The sequence below is a fragment of the Monodelphis domestica genome, chromosome 2 (genome assembly GCF_027887165.1).
Source record: "Monodelphis domestica isolate mMonDom1 chromosome 2, mMonDom1.pri, whole genome shotgun sequence".
Lineage (NCBI taxonomy): Eukaryota > Metazoa > Chordata > Mammalia > Didelphimorphia > Didelphidae > Monodelphis > Monodelphis domestica.
The window spans coordinates 199,505,784-199,529,281 of NC_077228.1; the positions used below are offsets into that span (position 1 = coordinate 199,505,784).

General features: G+C 36.9%; 1 long non-coding RNA gene across 1 annotated transcript in view; it reads right to left on the reverse strand.

Moving 5' to 3' along the window:
• Positions 1 to 476: 476 nt before the first annotated feature.
• Positions 477 to 23,498, reverse strand: part of LOC130457227 (uncharacterized) — a 55,014-nt gene continuing 31,992 nt past the window's right edge. The window contains exons 2-3 of the long non-coding RNA XR_008916378.1: positions 15,190 to 15,270; positions 477 to 4,387 (exon numbers count right to left, since the gene is read on the reverse strand). This is a non-coding gene — a long non-coding RNA (uncharacterized LOC130457227). The remainder of the gene's footprint in view (positions 4,388 to 15,189; positions 15,271 to 23,498) is intronic.

A 23,498-nucleotide genomic window follows, 5' to 3' on the forward strand; every position in this document is an offset into this window, starting at 1 on the left:
GGGAGCCAGGAGGTTATAAGGGCTAATCAAGAAGTTCATGTTCTCTTTGTCTCTGGCCGTCTGTCAAGGAACTTCCATGCTGGGGTCTGCTGGAGCAGCCACATGCAAAGTTAGAATAGGGACCCCCTTTCTATCTCTTTCTCTTCTTCTACCTATCCAAATAATTGTAATAAATTTTACTAAAAATCTAAGAACCAGAGTCCTAATTTTATTAAAACACCTCCCTCCTTTTTAAAAAAAATCTCTTTGGGTTAAAGACCCTAGTGGTATTACTGGATCAAAAGGTATGCACTGTTTTAGAGCCCTTTGGGCATTGTTCTAAATTGCCTTCCCAGAATAGTTGGCTCAGTTCACAACACCACCAACAATGCATTAGTGTCCCAATTTTGTCACATTCCTTCCAATATTTATCACTTTCCTTTACTGTCATATTGGCCAAACTGATAGTGTAGAGTCCTGATAAGCAGGTCTACAAAGAGGGGGTTCTTCCTTTGTGATAGGGACCCGAGGAGAGATAGGGAATCCGAGAACCAGGGTGAAGAATGACAGACACAGACAAATCAGTGTTTAAATAGGGCAGGCAAACCCCTATGATATTCTCTTTGAAAGGAAAATATAAGAACTAAGGAACATGAGGTGGAGGAGAAGGATTAGAGAGGGAGAGAGACAGGGATATTCCTAGAGCAGATTGAAGATCCAAGAGAAAATTCATGGGGGCTGCCTCTGTCTTTATTCTCGAGTGATTAGGGTGGCATTCTCAAGCACGTAGTGATCACATTACAAAGCATAGACAATTAAGATTGGATGGTGTGGTAAGAGTAACACCTTTTTGGGCGTGTAGATTTCAACCCGCGTTTTCTCAATGGAATGCGACTCTGAGCCAAAATGTTAATGAGTTTATCTTGGGCAATAGGCCGCATGGCCAGGTCAAGATTTCATTCACAAACATCCGAGTATAACCTTGTGTCTGAAGACACAGTAACATACAATCATTTATATTTCATAGATGTGAATATGCTTGGAATGCTACATATCCCCCTTTTTTATTTTTAAAAAGAAAGGTGAGTGATATAAAAATGTGATAAAATTGGTGAGTAACATTAAAAATATCAAAATCATGTAGCATCATCAATTGATACTTTAAGTGATTCAAAATAGACAACTAAATTATATTGCCAAAACTTTGGCTGTGAAAAGTAATTGTGATTGTCAACAACAATGAAAATTTTCACTCTTAACTTATCAATAATATTGTAAAGATAAAAATGATCTTAATGCTTAGTAATCAAAATCAAAGATAAAAGTGTCATGAAAGATAAAAATAATGACAAAAGTAATAAGAAAATAATCTTTACTCTAATTATCCTGAATTATTGAGGTAGTAGTCCCATAGAACATAGGACAGGTGCATTAATATTAATGCCCACATACAGTTAGGATTACAAGAAGTTGCCAGAGCTTTTATAGCAAGATAAAAGATGACTGCATCTGGATATGAAGGGGAATTTCCTTTTTCTCCCTTGTACTGATTATGCATTTTAGGGATATCTCAGCCTAGATGCCTGTCACATGGTAATATGGTTGGAGTTTGATACCCGATCCACCTGCGAATGATAGTGTCAAACACCGGGTCGGGCACCTCCAACCTCAGCAGCCCACATATATCCATCTCTTATGGAATATATGTCTGTGTGTGTGGCTTTGGCTGTCTGGCCCATTGAGGTGTCCTCTGCATTCCCTTTTTTATGCAATCAGTCATGGTCTCCCAGGATAGTCACCTGCAACTTAACAAATGCTGTCATGTTCTTATAATCTCACACTGTTGGGTACATATAAAGAGAAAAACTTTTGCACCTTCATTGCTCAGGATGAGAGTGTTAAAAGTACTTGAAATATACTTTGAAGTATAGAAAAATGAAAACAACATAGTATAATGAAAATATTCAGAGAAAATAAAGTGAGAGCATCAAATCAAAATTGCTCAATAGGATTAAAAATGATATAAAAATGGTATGAAATGTTCTTAAAAATACTTTCTTTCTTATCCCCCCCTTTTTTTGCATAGCATACCAAAGATATTAGCATCTTTTACATTTTTCAAACAGTAGTGCAAACATTAATTCAAATATCAATAGTGCCATAAATATTACATTTTGATTTCTTGAAGACATGACAAGAATGAAGCTAATGAAGTGACATTGCACCTTCTGGCTGCATATTTCTTATATGAGCCTTATTTAAATTTCTGCTTCTGTGTACATGAACCATTCAATATAATAACCAATAATACAACATAACCAATGTTTGCAAAATTCATTCCACCAAACCAATGTTTGGATTAATAGAAGTTTGATTTGCTTTCTATGTAGAAGCAATTTCTTCAGTTACTTGTTCATACTGAATTTGATGTAACTTATTCTTTCCTTGTTGTAAATGTATAATATTCAATGTGCTTTTTCTGCAATCTTATTAGTGCCATTTTTTTCCTATTTTCAATACATACTCCAAAAGGGGAAACTTAGTGTATACTTTGCCCTTGCTCCATGTATGTGTGTAATAACCTATTCCACCTAGGAGGGTCAGCCATCTGTGCGTCCACAGAGGTTGTCCAACCTAGAGCACTCAGTTTACTACTGAGGCTTTGCTTTCATATCCCAGAACGTCTTCCAGTACTTGAAGTGGAAGCTAATAGACCCCAAATCCAGTGGCCTGCCTGAATTCTGAGACTGGTGGGAGAGAGCAAGAAAGAGTTCCCATAAAGATATTACCCAAAAAGATGGGGTTTCAGGAGTAATGATCAACAATGATATTAATATTTAATTACAGCATTGGCAGTTGGCGCATAATGTCTACATAGTCATTGTCAGGAATATAATCTTTACATAGATGTAGATGATCAATTTTCAATAACTTAGGTTCCTAATTAAAAATTTTAAAGTGCATTTTGCCTGACATCTCATCCCTTTTTTAAGAGTAATGTCAGCATCATCTGTCCCTTAAACATTCCTATGCAGCATCTCCTGCATTAAACATAATTTTTGTGGTCAGGGTTACTAGGTCTGTGCTATGAATGCAAAATTTTTATCCCCTTCTCTTTGGAGAGTCATACCAATGCCTGTACCCTTGTTAATAGTAGCATTTCTTACAATACAAGTAGGAATTTTACAATGTATACAAAATAAATTCCCTTTTGCCATATATAACAGACATCCAAAATGAAAGGTATACATTAGTGTTTAAACAATCATAGCTATTTCAATTTTGATCCCATGATAAAGTCTTGGAGTGTGGAATTTATCTGATGTCATAAATATACACGAGTGGGGTTTAGTCCATACAAGTTAACATGCTTGATATTGGTTTAGGTATAAAAGACACAATTGTCCATCAGTAGAATAATAGTAAATGTCATTAAAGATAGTGTAATGTCAGTGTTTGGTGTATTCATAGTCACCAGAGATGGTTTCTTCTAGCATGCCTGTTCTGCAATCAGCTGGCATCGTTGATGTTACTCGTCTGCTTCTCTTCCTGGTCCCGTGCCACATGGCATGATGTGCTTGGTGGGTGACCAGGTGTTTTCATTCTCTGTAAACATATAAACAAAACCTTGACCCAAAGTTATCATCCTGTTGGGTCTCTAACAGTCTTAATCTCCTGGCAATGTTCAGCCCAATCCATGTACAACATACAATGCAACGTTTATCATTACATGAGAATTGTGATTTTATAATATTAGCTCACATTCCTTCTGGGGTGTTGGAGAGATAGATGGTTATTAATACCATTTCCACCCCGTTTTTCTATTTAAAAGCTTCAATGCCGTTTCCAATAACATAGACTATTGAATAAGATTGATTCTAATGAAGACTTATTCTTTTTGCAAATGTAAAATGAACCATATTAGATAATTATGATACATACATTTTGGATGATAGCAACAATTTGTGTTACAACTGGACAGTATTCACTGTACTGTTTTATTTCAATTGTATGATATTCATTTGATCAAATTTGGGTAACATGGAACATTTCCAATAAAATAATTGCAAGTTACATATTGTACAAATACCATTTGAAGTTTTCAGTTACATGATAAACCTAGATCTTACAACAAATACCCATATACTAGCATAATAGAATATATGTAAGCAAATTAATGATATTTTCCTCTAGGTATATTGTCTTACATAAAAGTGCATTTGTGTGGATATTTCATTAGACCTGTCTATAGGGCAGTGATGGTTTTTCCCAGCTTATTTGCTGTTTTTTCTGTTGTCTGGTGTCTGTTTCATGTTGTGGATGGTGCCAGACACATCTGCATTGTCCTTTCTGGGCAGACTTTCTTTCAGCTGGATGCTTTCAGTTTTCCTCCATGGACTTTTGGTATCTGAGAAAATAAACAGAAAATCTCAACCCCAAAAGAAAGCTTTATTGGGTCTTATTAAATTATAAAGTGACTGAAAATGTATCCTTCTTGTGTTTGAAGTTTGGGGCTTATCAATTCCTTTGAGCCCTTTTGAAATTTCTTGCATTTAAGCCATGAGCTATCCCATTCAGCCCATGTATTGCTGTTAAAAGCACTGTTATTCCAAAATTGTTTTGGAATAGTTAGATATGCCCGATTATTTAAAAGATCTGTAATAACTTTGCATACTTTATCAATTTGAGCTTAATCCTATACATCAGGAGAGTGATTATCTCCCATCATATGTTAGCTTTTAAATTTTTTACCACAGGAGCATGTTGTAATGCATCCCCTAGTCCACAATGTTTTGTTCAGACACCTGTTTGAAGTGCATGAGTGACATGATAACATTTACAAAATTTGCACTGGTAGGCAATTTCACTTGTGTGCATAAAATATTGAGGAATAATGGACTTGGCACTCTGATGCATCAGAGAGTACAAGTGATCTGTGTCTGCTAAAGGCAGTGTCCTCAAGGCCATTTGCCTTTGATAACGTTTTCACCTTGACTTTGCAAGATAGTATATATAGATGTTTAATATATTCACCTTTTAAACCAAATCATAAAAACATCATACCATAAATCACATGATTTTACTAGTTTGTGCTGTGATCTTAAGCATTTGCCTATCTGCGTGTAATTTTGCTTTTTGTAAGAATTTATTCTGTGTAGTAATTAATATTGCAGTACTGTCTTATACAGTAAAAGTATGTACGGTCTTATGAAGTAGTTGCATGGATATTATTATTTTTAAACTATTACTCCTAAATTTATAACTGAAAAGATTTTGATAATATGAATGGAATTATCAATTTTGCCTACAAGTTTTTTTCTTTTTTTAATTAATTAATTAATTTTTTAAATTTTATTTAGTCAATTTAGAACATTATTCCTTGGTTACAAGAATCATATTCTTTCCGTCCCTCCCCTCCCCCCATCCTTCCTGTAGCTGACATGCAATTTCACTGGGTATTACATGTGTCCTGGATCAGAACCTATTTCCATGTTTTGTTTTTGTTTTTTAATTTTTATTTGGTCATTTCCAAACATTATTCATTGGAGACAAAGATCATTTTCTTTTCTTCCCTCCCTCCCACCCACCTCTCCCATAGCCCACGCACAATTCCACTAGGTATCACATGTGTTCTTGATTCAAACCCATTTCCACGTTGTTGGTATTCGCATTAGAGTGTTCATTTAGTCTCTCCTCGGACATGTCCCCTCCACCCCTGTAGTCAAGCAGTTGCTTTTCATTGGTATTTTTACTCCCACAGTTTATCTTCTGCTTGTGGATAGTGTTTTTTAGATCCCTGCAGATTGTTCAGGGACATTGCATTGCCACTAATGGAGAAGTCCATTACCTTCGATTGTACCACAATGTATCAGTCTCTGTGTACAATGTTTTCCTGGTTCTGCTCCTTTCGCTCTGCATCACTTCCTGGAGGTTGTTCCAGTTCACAAGGAATCCCCCCAGTTCATTATTCCTTTGAGCACAATAGTATTCCATCACCAACATATACCACAATTTGTTCAGCCATTCCCCAATTGAAGGGCATCCCCTCATTTTCCAATTTTTGGCCACCACAAAGAGCACTGCTATGAATATTTTTGTACAAGTCTTTTTCCTTTTTATCTCTTTGGGGTACAAGCCCAGCAGTGCTGTGGCTGGATCAAAGGGCAGACAGCCTTTTATCGCCCTTTGGGCATAGTTCCAAATTGCCCTCCAGAATGGTTGGATCAATTCACAACTCCACTAGCAATGAATTAGTGTCCCTACTTTGCCACATCCCCCCAGCATTCATTACTTTCCATAGCTGTTATGTTAGCCAATCTGCTAGGTGTGAGGTGATACCTCAGAGTTGTTTTGATTTGCATCTCTCTGATTATAAGAGATGTAGAACACTTTTTCATGTGAATAGTTTTGATTTCTTTGGCTGAGAACTTCCTGTTCATGTCCCTTGCCCATTTATCAATTGGAGAATGGCTTGATTTTTTGTACAATTGATTTAGCTCTTTGTAAATTTGAGTAATTAAACCTTTGTCTGAGGTTTTTATGAAGATTGTTTCCCAATTTGTTGCTACCCTTCTGATTTTAGTTACATTGGTTTTGTTTGTACAAAAACTTTTTAATTTGATGTAGTCAAAATTATTTATTTTACATTTTGTGACTCTTTCTAAGTCTTGCTTGGTTTTAAAATCTTTCCCTTCCCAAAGGTCTAACAGGTATACAATTCTGTGTTCACCTAATTTACTTATAGTTTCCTTCTTTATGTTCAAGTCATTCACCCATTCTGAATTTATCTTGGTGTAGGGTGTGAGGTATTGATCCAAACCTAATCTCTCCCACACTGTCTTCCAATTTTCCCAGCAGTTTTTATCAAATAATGGATTTTTGTCCCAAAAGCTGGGGTCTTTGGGTTTGTCATAAACTGTCTTGCTGAGATCATTTTACGCCAAGTCTATTCCACTGATCCTCCTTTCTGTCTCTTAGCCAGTACCAAATTGTTTTGATAACCACTGCTTTATAGTATAGTTTGAGATCTGGGACTGCAAGTCCTCCTTCCTTTGCATTTTTTTTTCATTATTTCCCTGGATATCCTTGATCTTTTGTTCTTCCAAATGAACTTAGTTATGGTTTTTTCTAATTCAGTAGTTTTTTGGTAGTTCAATGGGTATGGCATTAAATAAGTAAATTAATTTGGGTAGGATTGTCATTTTTATTATGTTAGCTCGTCCCACCCATGAGCAATCAATGTTTTTCCAATTGTTTAGATCTAGTTTTAGCTGTGTGGAAAGTGTTTTGTAGTTGTGTTCATATAGTTCCTGTGTTTGTCTCAGCAGATAGATTGCTAAGTATTTTATATTGTCTAGGGTGATTTTGAATGGTATTTCGCTTTCTAATTCTTGCTGCTGAAATGGGTTAGAGATATATAGAAATGCTGATGACTTATGCGGGTTTATTTTGTATCCTGCAACTTTGCTAAAGTTGTTGATTATTTCGAGTAACTTTTTGGTTGATTCTCTAGGATTCCTTAAGTAAACCATCATATCATCTGCAAAGAGTGATAGCTTGGTCTCCTCATTGCCAATTTTAATACCTTCAATTTCTTTTTCTTCTCTAATTGCTATTGCTAGAGTTTCTAGTACAATGTAAAATAATAGAGGTGATAATGGGCATCCTTGTTTTACTCCTGATCTTATTGGAAAGGCTTCTAGTTTATCCCCATTGCAGATGATGTTTGCTGATGGTTTTAGATATATACTGTTTATTATTTTTAGGAAAGGCCCTTCTATCCCTATACTTTCTAGTGTTTTCAATAGGAATGGGTATTGTATTTTATCAAAGGCTTTTTCTGCATCTATTGAGATAATCATGTGATTTTTGTCAGTTTGCTTGTTAATATGGTCAATTATGTGGATGCTTTTCCTAATATTGAACCATCCTTGCATTCCTGGTATGAATCCTGCCTGGTCATAGTGGATGACCCTTGTGATGACTTGCTGGAGTCTTTTTGCTAGTATCCTATTTAGGATTTTTGCGTCTATATTCATTAGGGAGATTGGTATATAGTTTTCTTTCTCTGTTTTTGACCTGCCTGGCTTTGGGATCAGTACCATGTTTGTGTCATAGAATGAATTTGGTAGAACTCCTTCTTGGCCTATTCTGTCAAATAGTTTGTTTAATATTGGGATTAGTTGTTCTTTGAATGTTTGATAGAATTCATTTGTGAACCCATCTGGACCTGGGGATTTTTTCTTAGGGAGTTCTTTGATGGATTGTTCAATTTCTTTTTCTGAAATGGGGTTGTTAAGGTAATTTATTTTTTCCTCTTTTAGTCTAGGCAATTTATATTTTTGTAAGTATTCATCCATATCACCTAGATTGCCATATTTGTTGCCATATAATTGGGCATAGTAGTTTTTAATGATTGCCTTAATTTCCTCTTCATTAGAGGTGAGGTCTCCTTTTTCATCTTGGATACTGTCAATTTGGTTTATTTCTTTCCTTTTTTTAATTAGACTGACTAGTACTTTGTCTATTTTATTTGTTTTTTTCAAAGTACCAGCTTCTAGTCTTATTTATTAAATCAATAGTTCTTTGACTTTCAATTTTATTAATTTCTCCTTTGATTTTTAGGATCTCTAATTTAGTCTTCATCTGAGGATTTTTAATTTGTTCACTTTCTAATTTTTTAATTTGTATGCCCAATTCATTGACCTCTGCCCTTTTTAATTTGTTAATATATGAACTCAAGGATATAAATTTCCCCCTGAGTACTGCTTTGACTGCATCCCATAGGTTTTGAAAGGATGTCTCATCATTGTCATTTTCTTCAATGAAGTTATTAATTGTTTCTATGATTTGTTCTTTAACTAACTGGTTTTGGAGAATCGTATTGTTTAATTTCCAATTAATTTTTGATTTACCTCTCCATGTTCCCTTACTAATTATTATTTTTATTGCATTGTGATCTGAGAAAGTTGCATTTATTATTTCTGCTCTTTTGCACTTGTTTGCAATGTTTTTATGCCCTAATACATAGTCAATTTTTGTAAATGTACCATGTGCTGCAGAAAAGAAGGTATATTCCTTTTTGTCCCTATTTATTTTTCTCCACATGTCTACTAACTCTAAGTTTTCTAATATTTCATTCACTTCTCTTACCTCTTTCTTATTTATTTTTTGGTTTGATTTATCTAGTTCGGATAGAGGAAGGTTCAGATCTCCCACTAGTATAGTTTTTCTATCTATTTCGTCCTTCAGTTCCTCTAGTTTCTCCTTTAGAAATTTGGATGCTATGCCATTTGGTGTATACATGTTGAGTACAGATATTTCCTCACTGTCTATACTGCCTTTTATCAGGATGTAATTACCTTCCCTATCTCTTTTAACTAGATTTATTTTTACTTTGGCTTTGTCGGATATCATGATTGCGACTCCTGCCTTCTTTTTGTCAGTTGATGCCCAATAGATTTGGCTCCACCCTCTTACTTTCACCCTATGTGTATCTACCTTTCTCATATGTGTTTTGGGAGGGTTTTGGATTCTAATCCACTCTGCTATTCACTTGCGTTTTATGGGTGAGTTCATTCCATTCACATTCAGAGTTATGATTACTAGCTGTGTATTTCCCAGCATTTTGATTTCTGCTCCTTTACCCGCCATTTCTTCTTTCACTATTTCCTTCTACACCAATGTTTGCTTTTGAACAGTCCCTCTTGTTCCCATCCTTATTTTACTTCCCTTTCTACCCCCCTCCCTACTTATCCCCCCCTTATTTTCCCTGTAGTCTTTCTAAAATTAACCCCCCGCTCCCTCCCTCTATTGTACTGCTTACCTCCCCACCAGACCTTTTGTTACCCTTCTACTCCCCTATAGGGTGCAAATCTATTCTCTGCCCCCAATGGATTGGATTGTTTTTCCCTCTTTGAGTCACTTTCAAAGCACGTAAAAGTTGAGTATTTCCTGTCTCTGACCTCTTTACCCTTCCAGTGTATTGATGTTCTCCCCCCTCTCACCATGAGATTCTTTATGACATATAAATTTACCCCCATTTGTTTCTTTTCCCATTTCTTTTAATATTAACCTATTTTTAAGCTCTAGTTATATATATAAATATATATATGCATACTCATGCGTATGTATTTTTGCATGCATGTATCTATATACCTAGTTATGTCTTGTCCTTTCATCCTATACAGTTTGTTGCTGTTCCCTCTAAGTATACTTCTTTTTGCTGCCCAGCAAATAACAACAGTTTTTAAGAGTTACCAATGACCTCTTTTCTTATAGGGATACATATCATTTTAACTTATTGAGTCTCTTAAAAAATTTTTTTTGTTTTTCTTTTTTCCCCTCTTTTTTAATTACCTTTTGATGATTCTCTTGAGTTCTGTGCTTGGACATCAAATTTTCTGTTCAGGTCTGGTCTTTTCTTTACGAATTCTTGAAATTCTTCTATTTTGTTGAATGACCATACTTTCCCCTGTAAGAATATAGTCAGTTTTCCTGGGTAGTTGATTCTTGGTTGTAGACCTAGTTCCCTTGCTTTCCGGAATGTCGTATTCCATGCCTTTCTTTTTTTCAGTGTGGATGCAGCCAGATCCTGAGTTATCCTCACTGTGGTTCCTTGGTATCTGAATGACTTCTTCTTGGCAGCTTGTAATATCTTTTCTTTGGTCTGATAGTTCTTGAATTTGGCTATAACATTCCTGGGTGTTGTCAGTTGTGGATTAAGTACAGGAGGTGATCTGTGGATTCTATCAATTTCCATTTTTCCCTCTTGTTCAAGGATTTCGGGGCAGTTTTCTTTAATAATTTCCTGTAATATAATGTCCAGGCTTTTTCTTTTGTCATGGTCTTCTGGTAGGCCAATAATTCTTAAATTGTCTCTCCTTGAACGATTTTCTAAATCCTCTGTTTTGTGAATGAGATGCTTCATATTTTCCTCAATTTTTTCATTCTTTTGGTTTTGTTTTATAGAGTCCTGCTGCCTTGTGAAGTTGCTCGATTCTAGTTGTTGTATTCTGGTTCTTAAAGACTGGATTTCATCCTTAGTTTTTTGGTTGTCCTTTTCCTTTTGGTCGGATTTTCTTTGGAAGTCATCTTTCATCTTCTTCACCTCGTCTTTCATCTGCTTTGCCTCATCTTTCATCTCCTTTGCCTCATTTTCCAGCTGGTTGATTTTGGCTTTCAAGACACTATTTTTTGTTTCCAGATGACTTATCTTAGTTTTTAAGTTCTTTTCCCAATTGTCTTCAGCCTCTCTTAATTGTGTTTTGAATTGCTTTTTGAGTTCTTCCAAAGCCTGTATCCAATTCGCTGGGATTTCTGATTTGTCCTTTGCTGGGTCCTCCCCCTCTGTTTCATTTGCTCTTTGCTCATTACCTGTGCAGAAGCTGTCTATTGTAATTTCTTTCTTCTTTTTATGTTGTTTGCTCGAGTTTATCCCTTCTTTGCTCCCCATATTTGGCTGTGCTCTTGCTCCTCTCATTTTGTTTTGGTTTTGGGGCTGTCAGTCTCCCCTCTTGGAGCTTTGTCAGATCTCTTGGTACAGTCTCTATGGGAGGAATGTTAGCTTCCCTGTCCTCTGGAGGCTTTTGATTGGATTGAGTTCAATTGGGTTGGGCTGTATGTGGTATGAAGCACTGAGGCTCTGAGGACTCCTGGAAGGCTGGACCGCCCAGGCTCTCTCCAGTTCTCTCCAGCTGCTTCTCAGCTGTCCGCAAGTGCCTTTGCCCGCCTCCCTAAACTCTGAGGAGTTCTGATGGGATTAGTTCAACTGGATTGGTCTGGATGTGCCCGAGGCAAGGGTGAGACTGGAGCCTGATGGAGGGACCCAGCCATGGTCCATTTCTCCCTGGCTTCCTCCCAGCTGTCCAAGTTGGATGTTCCGAGACCGGCGCACCGCTGCTCACAAGGTAGACCCTGCAAACCAGCACCTTTGCCCGCCCAGAGGTTCCCGCTGCTGCTGGGGGCTCAGCCCTCTGGGTTGTGGGGGAGGGGTCCTGGGACCTTTGCTCTTCCTTCCCCTTAGCCCTGAGTATTCTCAGATTCTGGCTTTTGGGGGTGCGTACCTTTTGATTTGAGTCCAGAAGGAGGGTTCCCCACTTCTGTCCTGTTGTTCAGATTGAATTTCAGTGCCCTAGGAGCATTCAGTCTGTATCGGTAAGGAAGGGTCTTCCACAAGGTCTGAACTTTTGCTGCTTGCTAAGCTGCCATCTTGACTCCGCCCCCTCGCCTACAAGTTTTGCAAGATTCCATTGCCAAAATAGATCACATTGTGCAAGTAATATTTGAGCTTGTATCTTAGTCATTGGTTTTAGTCTGATATAATGATCAGGATTAATATATGCCATTTGAGTAAGTGGTAGTGTTGCCAATTCTAAACCACACATAAGTCACTGTTACTGGTTAACAAATTAATTAACAACCTTAATAATTAACTACTGATTAACAATTTGAATCCTTCCAGCACTGTTTTTACTCTGATGCCTTGCAATGCTGAGAATGTGTCTCATATTTAGAATTGATGCTATATTATTTTGAGATTGAATAATTATAAATAATTTGCTTTTTGGATAAAGTTGCAATAATATGCTTTACATACAGTTTTGAACTTCATTCAGGTTTTTAAATAATGGCTGCTAATTTTTATCCTTGCTGACCTTATGTCCTGTATGAAAATTTAATGATTCCTACATATTTAAAATTTGAATATATTAGAAATTTCTCTAAAGCATATGCCAATTGATGCTAGTTATTTAAACAATTGCACTGATTATTAATTTTGCTTTTGATGATATTCAATACTTGTCATAAAAACTTGTAACCTGAGGTGTAGGAGTATTGTCCTCTATACAGCAGGATTAATTTATGAAACTGCTGGATTAAGTTTCCTTTCCAGATCCAAATAGTTTTGGTCACATGGTCACAAGAATCCATGTGGATTTACCTCTAAAAGCCTTGAAAAAATAGTGTTTATACCTTGGTATTTAACCTACCGTTATACAATAATTCATTTAAAAATATTATTACAGATAAAATATCTCTTGTAGCATATGACCAAAGACAGAGAAGGATTTTTAACTTTCTATCTTTGCTTTTCAAGAAGTACAATCAGACATTCCTATATAATTTTGCCATGTCCAATCCAAGTTAAGACAATTTAATTTTTAAATTTTGCTTCATAGTAATACCATCTCTTAGCAAAGATTTGTTTGAAAGACATATCAGGTTCATACCTTTACATTTAAACAACAGTCCTCCTGCATTCTCTGGCCCTGCTTCAAAAAGCTTGTTTCTTTTAGATATGCTAAACTGGTGGAAAGGTTAGCTGATAAGAAAGCCTTTTGCTCTCACCAACTGTCTGTTTGCTTTCTAGGTAAGGCACACACGTGCTCTCCTTTTTAAACTGGTCTTCCTTTAGGCTCTTGAGGAATAGTTTTCATGCTCTGATAGGATCTTATAGTCCTTATGTGAGGGATTGTCTTTCTCCAAGCACTCTTTAACCTTACGCTGGTAGCCCAATGTGATTAAAGGTTTACTCTAAGTTTAAGCATTGCTCATTAAGGTTTCCCAATTTACCTGTGCTAGATAATTTCTGATAGATAACACAGCGTTATGGCACATAAGTTTCCTTTATTATTTTTGGCTTGTTCCTTGCACAACTTTTGAAATAAGTAATTTTTAGGTAAAGCAATTTCTTGCAATAAACTTATATTTAATTGATAAGAATGGTTTGGCCTTAGGATCTTTAGGTCTGAGTCTTATCTAGCCCTGTATCCTTTAGTCAAAAGAACTTGATTCAGATGATGAATTACTCTGATTTGTATTTCTATAGAAGTCAGGATTTCAATGGCCATAGCCTGAATTAAACTTCAGTCTGTACTATTGGAATCATTTCTAAGTTTTGTAGGAGAAACATTTCTACCTGCTTATTTCTATAAATTTTAAATGATCATAATATCACATTAAGCATGGGTGGAGGCAGAGGTTGACATTGAATATTTCTGTCTGTTTCTGCAGCAACAGACAGGGGAAAGATAGCAAGGATAGATAAGCCACTTAATTGGTATTGGTATTGGTAGTAGTCTCTCGGTAACCGAGGATGATGATTGTCTTTGTGTGTTTTTGTGTACAAAGACACTTGTGCATGAAGATTTAAGTGGAAAAGTCGATGCACAGAGACAGTCCCACTCTCTCGGCATTGGAAGCCTGGGTCCAGTGGCACAAAAAATCGTTACACCTGGAGACTTCCTCAGCTGCAATGGATGGCCATGTTGTCTTTTGTGCTCCAACATGCCCTAAGCACTCCACAGTGCTTCGCTGCATCGCCATCTCAGCTGCTGAACCTTCTTGTTGGTTTCTTCTGCCTGTTCTGCCAAAACAGTCTTCACATGCTGGGTGAGCAAAGCCCTAGTTCACCAGGGGTCCACGACGACCCGATGGCTACCCTCACAAGGTTTAGCCAGTTAAAGGAAGTGAGTTAAGTATATTGTTAGTATCTTTAGTGAAAGAAAGGGCAAAAGACTGAGAGCTAAGTCAATCCTCCACTTTTAATGTAGTATTTTAATTGGAATCCATTTGCTATTAATTGCAGGTAATATTTTTCTTAATTTCCAATAATCTGGTTTAAAAGATTTGCTGATAAAGAGTTTTAATCAGCTCTATAATGCTGAGAGCTTCCAATAGTTTTGCATGTTATTGTACAATCTAGAAATCCTGCTTCTCTTTTGCAGGGGGCTATCTGTAGCCTCCTTAATGCTCTTTTTGCTAGGAGAGTTCCGGGGAGGAGGGGGCAGGATGCATAAGAGAAGAAGCCTTAAAGGATGAAGGTGGCTGAAGAAAGCTAAAAGCCTTCAAGGAAGTGACTTCCTCTTGAATTTGTAAAGATTTTTATACCTTATCATTGGAATGCTGAAATGGCTTTGTGTTCCAACTGATTTGTGATATTTTCTGTCCTTCTTTCTGGTACTGCCTCATTTTGTTACGAATCAGATTACATTCCTGTACATTCAGTACTCTCATTGCTGGAAAATCAGGATATGCTTTCATTATTAGCTTAATCAAAGCCTTTATCTTAGCTTCAGAGATCTTAACACCTTTCTTTTTAGTAAGTGACATTAACAGTCTGATATAACAGGAATATGATGAGGCTGATTGACCCCAGGTTCTAAAACTTTTCTTAAATAAGAAATTGAAATAAAAGACATTTCTTACCCTCAGAGGCCACCTGCAGGGTCGCGTCTTTGTGATTCCATACCTCGATGAACACTCCTTGAGTTGTGTGCACTCTGATGCCTGTAACAAAGGAATTTTAATCCCAATATCGGGGTGCCCCACGTTGGGCACCAATTGTAGAGTCCTGATAAGCAGGTCTACAAAGAGGGGGTTCTTCCTTTGTGATAGGGACCCGAGGAGAGATAGGGAATCCGAGAACCAGGGTGAAGAATGACAGACACAGACAAATCAGTGTTTAAATAGGGCAGGCAAACCCCTATGATATTCTCTTTGGAAGGAAAATATAAGAACTAAGGAACACGAGGTGGAGGAGAAGGATTAGAGAGGGAGAGAGACAGAGAGATTCCTAGAGCAGATTGAAGATCCAAGAGAAAATTCATGGGGGCTGCCTCTGTCTTTATTCCCAAGTGATTAGGTTCTCAAGCACGTAGTGATCACATTACAAAGCATAGACAATTAAGATTGGATGGTGTGGTAAGAGTAACACCTTTTTGGGCATGTAGATTTCAACCCGAGTTTTCTCAATGGAATGCGACTCTGAGCCAAAATGTTAATGAGTTTATCTTGGGCAATAGGCCGCATGGCCAGGTCAAGATTACATTCACAAACATTCGAGTATAACCTTGTGTCTGAAGACACAGTAACCATACAATCATTTATATTTCATAGATGTGAATATGCTTGGAATGCTATAGATAGGTGTGAGGTGGTACCTCAGAGTTATTTCAATCTGCATTTCTCTAATCAAGAGGGCATTCATTATTTCTTCTATTGCAATAGTATTTCATTATAATCATTTATCACTACTTGTTCATCCATTCCCCCAGTGATGGATAACACCTTGCTTTTTAATTCTTTGCCACTACAAAAAGAGCTGCTAAAGATATTTTGGTACAGGTAGGTCCTTTTCTGATCTCTTTGGGAAACAGATACAGTAGTGGCATCTCTGGGTCAAAGGGTATTTATATTATTGTAGTCCTTTGAGCCTGGTTACATACCACTCTCCAGAATGGTTATAACAATTCACAGTTTCACCAGTAAATTAGTTTTAGTGTCTCACTTTTCCCACATCCCCTCCAATATTTATCATTTTCCTTTTTGGTCACATTAGCCAAACTGATAAGTATGAGGTAGCATCTCAGAGTTGTTTTAATTTGCATTTCTCTAATCAACAGTGATTTTGAACATTTTTTCATGATTATGGATACTTTTATATGACTATGGATAGTTTTAATTTCTTCTAAGAACCAACTGTTCATATCCTTTGACCATTTATCAATTAGGGAATGATTTATAGTCTTATAAATTTGACTCTGTTCTCTATATTTGAAAAATAAGGCTTTTGTTAGAGATATTTGCTATAAATTTCCCCCAAACATTTGTTGTGTCCTTTCTACCTTGGCTTCATTGGTTTTATTTGTACAAAACCTTTTTAATTCAATTAAAATTATTTATTTCATTTTTTGTAATGTTTTCTATATCTTGTTTGGTCATGAATTCTTCCCTTATTCATGTCTGACAGGGAAAATTTTCCATGTTATCTCAATTTGTTTATGGTATCCTCTTATTTTTAGATCAAGTATCCATTTTGACTTTATCCTGGTATATGGTGTGAATGTTGGCCCACACCTACTCTATTATGCTGCTTTCCAATTTTCCTAGTAGTTTTTTGACCAATGGTAGTTCTTTCCCCCAAAGATTGGATCTTTGGGTTTATCCAACACTAAATTGCTATGGACATTAACTGCCATATGTTGATTACTTAATCTATTCCATTGATTCACTATTCTATTTCTTAGCCTGTACTAGATTATTTTGATAATTATTGCTTTATAGTAAAGTAAATCTTGTTTGGCCAGACCTTCTTCCTTCATATTTCTTTTCATTAATTCCCTTGATATTCTTGGCCTTTTGTTCTTCCAGATGAATTTTGTTATTTTTTCTAGTTCTAAGAAATACCTTTTGGGTAGTTTGACTGGTTTGGCTCTGAATAGGTAAATTAAGTTGGGTAGGTTTGTTATTTTTATCATATTGGCTCTGCCTATCCATGAGCAATTAATGACAGCGTCCTTCTTTGAGAGGGAAGATGAATGAGGCCAATTCTATTTCAGGTTGCTGAGAGGAAAATGAAAAGACAAGAGAAGAGCTGACAATTTCCATCATATCCTTATCCCCAGATTGCTACTCAAGAGATTTTGGGGAGTTTCCCCCCTTGAATAAGATCTAGAATTCTTTCTTGGTTGATCTGAGTTAACTCAATCCCAATTGGAAAAGCTCCTTTGCTTAGCATGGTCTGGTATATAATTTCTTATGTGTATTTTCTCTGAATTGTTTAGCTGTTAAATTGGATAAATGAATTTATTTGTTATTTACTATCTGTGTTCATTGTGAAACTGATGGGAATGAGATCAAGCCTTGGATATAAGGGCTCATGTTCTCCTCCCCAAAATTGAATAGTAATCAGAAGTTAGTTTGAACCTGACCTTCTCCCCTTGATTAAGATTATTTAAAGAAGCCATATATATAATTTAATACTCTCTCTCTCTCTCTCTCTCTCTGAGAAAAGCAGAGAGGTCTCTGGCTCCAATTTCCTGCTTCCCTTCATGGCAAGAATGAGTCTCCCGTGTAAAATGGTAGGTAGAGACAAGAGGCTTAGAGATGATTATTCTGGATCCCTTCAAGCCACACAAAGATACGTAACGGGACAGCTTAGGGACAGCCCTTGCAACACAGAGGCCTTCACTACATAGTCATATGCCATAGTTGAACAGCTATTCCCTAATCATTGGGGACTTACTTTGTTTCTAGTTTTTTGCTACCATAAAGAAAAGTCATTCTATACACATAGAAGTGTTTATTGTTGTGGTTCAGTTGTTTTTCAGTAATGCTCAACTCTTTGTGACTCCATTTGGGGTTTTCTTGGCAAAGATACTGGAATGGTTTCCAATTTCTTTCTTCAGTTCATTTGATAGATGAAGAAACTCAGGCAAACAGGGTTAAGTGACTTGCTCAGGGTCACGGAGCTAAGAAGTATCTGAGGGCAGATTTAAAGATGAGTCTTTCTGACTCCAAGCCCTACCCTCTATCTTCTCCACCCAGATGCCCACAGAAGTGCTAATTAATTATTTTTATATAAATTAATATTATATATATAATATATTGCATATGTATATAACATTTTTGTCTTTTTATTTAATTTTAATTTAATTAAAAGTATTTATTTCATTTTTATAACGTTTTCTATATCTTGTTTGGCCATGAATTCTTCCCTTATTCATGTCTGACAGGTAAACTTTTCCATGTTACCTCAATTTGTTTATGGTATCACCCTTTATTTTTAGATCAAGTATCCATTTTGACTTTATCCTGGTATATGGTGTGAATATTGGCCCACACCTACTATTATTCTGCTTTCCAATTTTCCTAGTAGTTTTTTGTCCAATAGTAAAGGATGATATGGTTCTGACCTCATAAAATTTATTTCCTGTGATATACACATTACCAGTATGGACCAACAGGCATATACAGAGCAAACAGGGAATGCTGAATTTGGATTAGATAACCTCTAAGGAGCCTTCCAACTCTGTAATTACATAATACTTCAATGCTTCAAGGATCCTGAATTTCAGTGTTGTGGATAACCTCTCCAGTGACATAGATTGCCCTGGCACAATTACTAGATGGTCCTGTAGAGTTGCTTTGGTATAAATATTCTTCACTCTGTAACCAACTAGAGTCTTTTTTAAAAATTTTATTTAGTCAATTTAGAACATTATTCCTTGGTTACAATAATCATATTCTTTCCCTCCCTCTCCTCCTCCAACCCTTCTCATAGCCCACGCACAATTCCACTGGGTATTACATGTGTCCTTGATCAGAACCTATTTCCATGTTGTTGATGTTTACACTAGGATGATCATTTAGAGTCTATATCCCCAACCATATCCCCTGGACCCATGTGATCAAGCAATTGGTTTTTTTCTGTGTTTCTGCTCCCACAGTTTTTCCTCTGAACGTGGATAGTGTTCTTTCTCATAGATCCCTGCAAGTTGTTCAGGATCACTGCATTGCCACTAATGGAGAAGTCCATTACATTCTATTGTACCACAGTGTAATCAGTCTCTGTGTATAATGTTCTCCTGGCTCTGCTTCTTTCGCTCTGTATCACTTCCTGGAGGTTGTTTCAGTTCACATAGAATTCCTCCACTTCATCATTCCTTTGAGCACAATAGTATTCCATCACCAACATATACCACAATTTGTTCAGCCATTCCCCAATTGAAGGGCATCCCCTCATTTTCCAATTTTTTTGCCATCACAAAGAGTGCAGCTATGAATATTCTTGTACAGGTCTTTTCCCTTATTATCTCTTTGGGGTATAAACCCAGCAGTGCTATGGCTGGGTCAAAGGACAGACAGTTTTTTAGTGCCCTTTGGGCATAGTTCCAAATTGCCCTCCAGAATGGTTGGATCAATTCACAACTCCACCAGTAGTGCACTAATGTCCCAACTTTGCCACATCCCCTCCAGCATTCATTACTTTCCTTTGCTGTCATTTTAGCCAATTGTGAGGTAATTCCTCAGAGTTGTTTTGATTTGCATCTCTCTGATTATAAGAGATTTAGAACACTGTTTTATGTGCTTATGAATAGTTTTGATTTCTTTAAGTGAAAATTGCCTATTCATGTCCCTTGCCCATTTATCAATTGGAGAATGACTTGATCTTTTGTACAATTGATTTAACTCTTTATAAATCTGAATAATTAAACCTTTGTCAGAGGTTTTTGTTTTGAAGATTTCTTCCCAGTTTGTTGCTTCCCTTCTAATTTTGGTTGCATTGGTTTTGTTTGTACAAAACCTTTTTAATTTAGTGTAATCAAAATTATTTATTTTACATTTTGTGATTTTTTTTTCTAACTCTTACTTTGTCTTAAAATATTTCCTTTCCCAAAGATCTGGCATGTATACTATTCTGTATTCACTTACTTATAGTTGCCTTCTATATATTCAAGTCATTCACCCATTCTGAGTTTATCTTGGTGTAGGGTGTGAGATGTTGATCCAAACCTAATCTCTCCCATGCTGTCTTCTAATTTTCCCAGCTGTTTTTTATCAAATAGTGGATTTTGGTCCCAATAGCTGGGATCTTTGGGTTTATCATAGACTGTCTTGCTGAGGTCACTTACTCCAAGTCTATTCCACTGATCTTCCCTTCTGTCTCTTAGCCAGTACCATATTGTTTTGATGACCACTGCTTTATAGTATAGTTTGAGATCTGGGACTGCAAGGCCGCCTTCCTTCGCATTTTTTTTTCTATTACTTCCCTGGATATCCTTGATCTTTTGTTCTTCCAAATGAACTTTATGTTTTTTTCTAATTCAGTAAAAAAGATTTTTGGTAGTTCAATGGGTATGGCGCTAAATAAGTAAATTAATTTGGGTAGGATAGCCAACTAGAATCTCAAGGTTCTCTGAATTTAACTAGCTTGGGCCTCCACCCACCTTGTATTCAGCAGTTATGATTATATAATAAAAATATTAATTCAAGACATGAATGAACCATAAGGCATTCGCTTTCTATTCAAACCAGGGGCAGGGACATTAAATATGATGGCGTGTAGGGTGGTGGAATAGGAGAGGATAATATTCTGAAATGACAACCTTGTTTTATGAAACCCCAAATTGGCTCTTATCCCTGATAACGTCTTCAAGAAATCTCTTTACTGATCCTTGTCCCAGACTGAACCATAAACCCTTGAGCAACCCCTGATAATTCTAGAATCAAATCTTAGGGACTCTCTTTGTCTCCTTAGTTTTTCTTTTTCTATCCAGACCTTTCCTAGATATTCTAGCCTCTGGCTACAACCTTTCTTAAGTCTCTTTATAACTAGTAGGTTATTCCTCCTTGGTTATACACCCTAAGGTATAAATATAACACTAAGTTCTTTAGTTTGGCCATAATTCCCATTATTGGTATCTTTCCCTAGATGGTGTACCCAGAGTAGGTGGCTCAGTGTGGTGGCCAACGAGCATTGTCTCTCTTGTTCTGATTCAAGATATGTTCATTATAACTACTTCAGTAGTTCTGTGTTTTGTCAGGTTAACAGAAACAAAGTAGATAAATCCAATTTGTATTTCCTACAGCATGTGTTTCTTTTTTATTTGGTTGAGTATCTTACACAATTAATAATAATGATAGCTACTATTTATATAGCACCTTAAGGTTTGAAAAGTGCTTTATAGAACTCATTTGATCTTCCCAATAACCCCTAGGAGTTGGTGCTGTTATTATTCCCATTTTTCAATTGAGAAAGCTGAGGCAGAGATCAGTTAAGTAATTTGCCTGGAGTTGATATGGGAGTGCAGGGCTTCCTTGGGCACCCTGAATCTCCAGAGGAATCCCAGGTCAAAGAGTATGTGATGAATTCCCCATTCTTGCACCCATGCAGTGTTGGCTAGAGGAAGCCTGCCTGAAAGCAACTGAAGGAACAGAACTATATGATAAAAGGAGTCTCTGAGATATGCATATCCTTTGCAGCATTGATATGTACCTTCCATTTGCCTCTAGCTTCAGCTTGCATCTCAGACATGGATTCAGTCCCTGAGATATGCAATTCACCCTCATCTGTGCTTTTCTTCTCACCCTGCACACCATCCCTGACCTCTGTTTCTGGTGACTTGGTCCCTCTCCCTATAAGGTATAAATCCTGGACCTCCCCTCTTCTACAAGGCAGTCTTTTGCCTGCACCTGCTTCTCAGCTATTCAACTCACATTCAACTTAATAAATTTCTCTATTTTTAAAGATTACCATCAGGGCCTGTAAGTTATTGAGGGAGCACCCTTCCTGAGCCAGGGTAATATCAAGCCAGAAAGTGCCATGGGTAGGATCCCAGGTCTTCCTGACTCCAAATCCAACATTCTTTTCTCTACATCATCTAGCTGCCTTTGTTACCGATTATGCTGGGCTCTCAAGTAGTACTTCTGAGACCACTGAAGAGAATCATGCTTCTGTTTTCACAGAGGTTTATCAGAAGAAATAAGTTTACTAATAAAGTTTACCATGAAGGAAATGAATCTGGATATTGGAAGTGATTTGGAGAGTGTTCCCTTTCCTTGAATAAAATGCTAATAACCACTATTCCTATGCAAAACCTTATGGAAGGCATAGAAAGGTTCTCAGAAGTAACCACCTGTATGACCTTGGGTAAAATTACTCTCCCTAGGATTAAATTCTCCATTCATTGGCAAAAAGAAAAGACTTGTACAAAATGATTTCTAAGATGCCTTAGACTAAATCTATGATCCTGTCATCCAATTCAATCATTCCCTTGTCTTTTTTTTTAAACCCTTACCATCTGTCCTAGAATCAATACTAAGTATTGGTTCCAAGACAGAAGAGAGGGTAAGGGCTATACAATTGGGGTTAAGTGACTTGACCAGGGTCATATAGTTAGGAAGTATCTGAAGGCAGATTTGACCTGGGTCCTCTCAACTCCAGGCCTGGCACTCTTCCACTGTATTAACTAGTTGCCTCATTGATCACTTTTCATTTTTCTTTTTGGCTTGGTTCCATTAGGGCTCAAACCCAGGACCTTCTGCATGTAAAGTAGATATGATAACTGCTAACCTGTGGAACCATTCATTCCCTTGCCTCTTAATGGGATTCTCCACTTTCTAATTCTAGGCAGCTAGGTTGCCCAATGATTAGGGCCTCCTTGGTCTGAAGTCAGAAAGACTCATCTTCCTGACTTCAAATCTGGCCTCAGATGATTTACTAGATGTGTGATCCTGGCCATGTCACTAAACTGTTTCCTCATCTGTAAAATAAACTGGAAATGGAAATAGCAAACCACTCTAGTATCCCTGCCAAGAAAATCCCAAATGGAGTTAGAGTTAGACCCAATTGAAAAAAAGAACTAAAGCAACTCTCTAATAAGATGAAAGATAAAGATGAATTCAGCAATCATTTATCAAGCGCCTACTGTGTTCAAGTCAGATACCTTGCTGGGAGATTCAGAAATGAAAAACGAAGCATTTGATATCGTAGCATTCTTAAGATGCTCACTTTCTACTGGGAGGATATGACTGTACAAAAACAAACATGACACAAAACAGAGAGAAATGGTGAAAAGAGGGAGGGAAGATGCAAAGTTGTCCAGGAACTGGTGAGGCTGAGAACACTTTCAGTTTTGAGATGGGGGAGAGATTAGAGAAGGCTGTGCATGGAAGACAGGGCACCTAAACTGAGCTTTCAAGGGAGGGAAAGATTCTGAAAGATGGTGATGCCC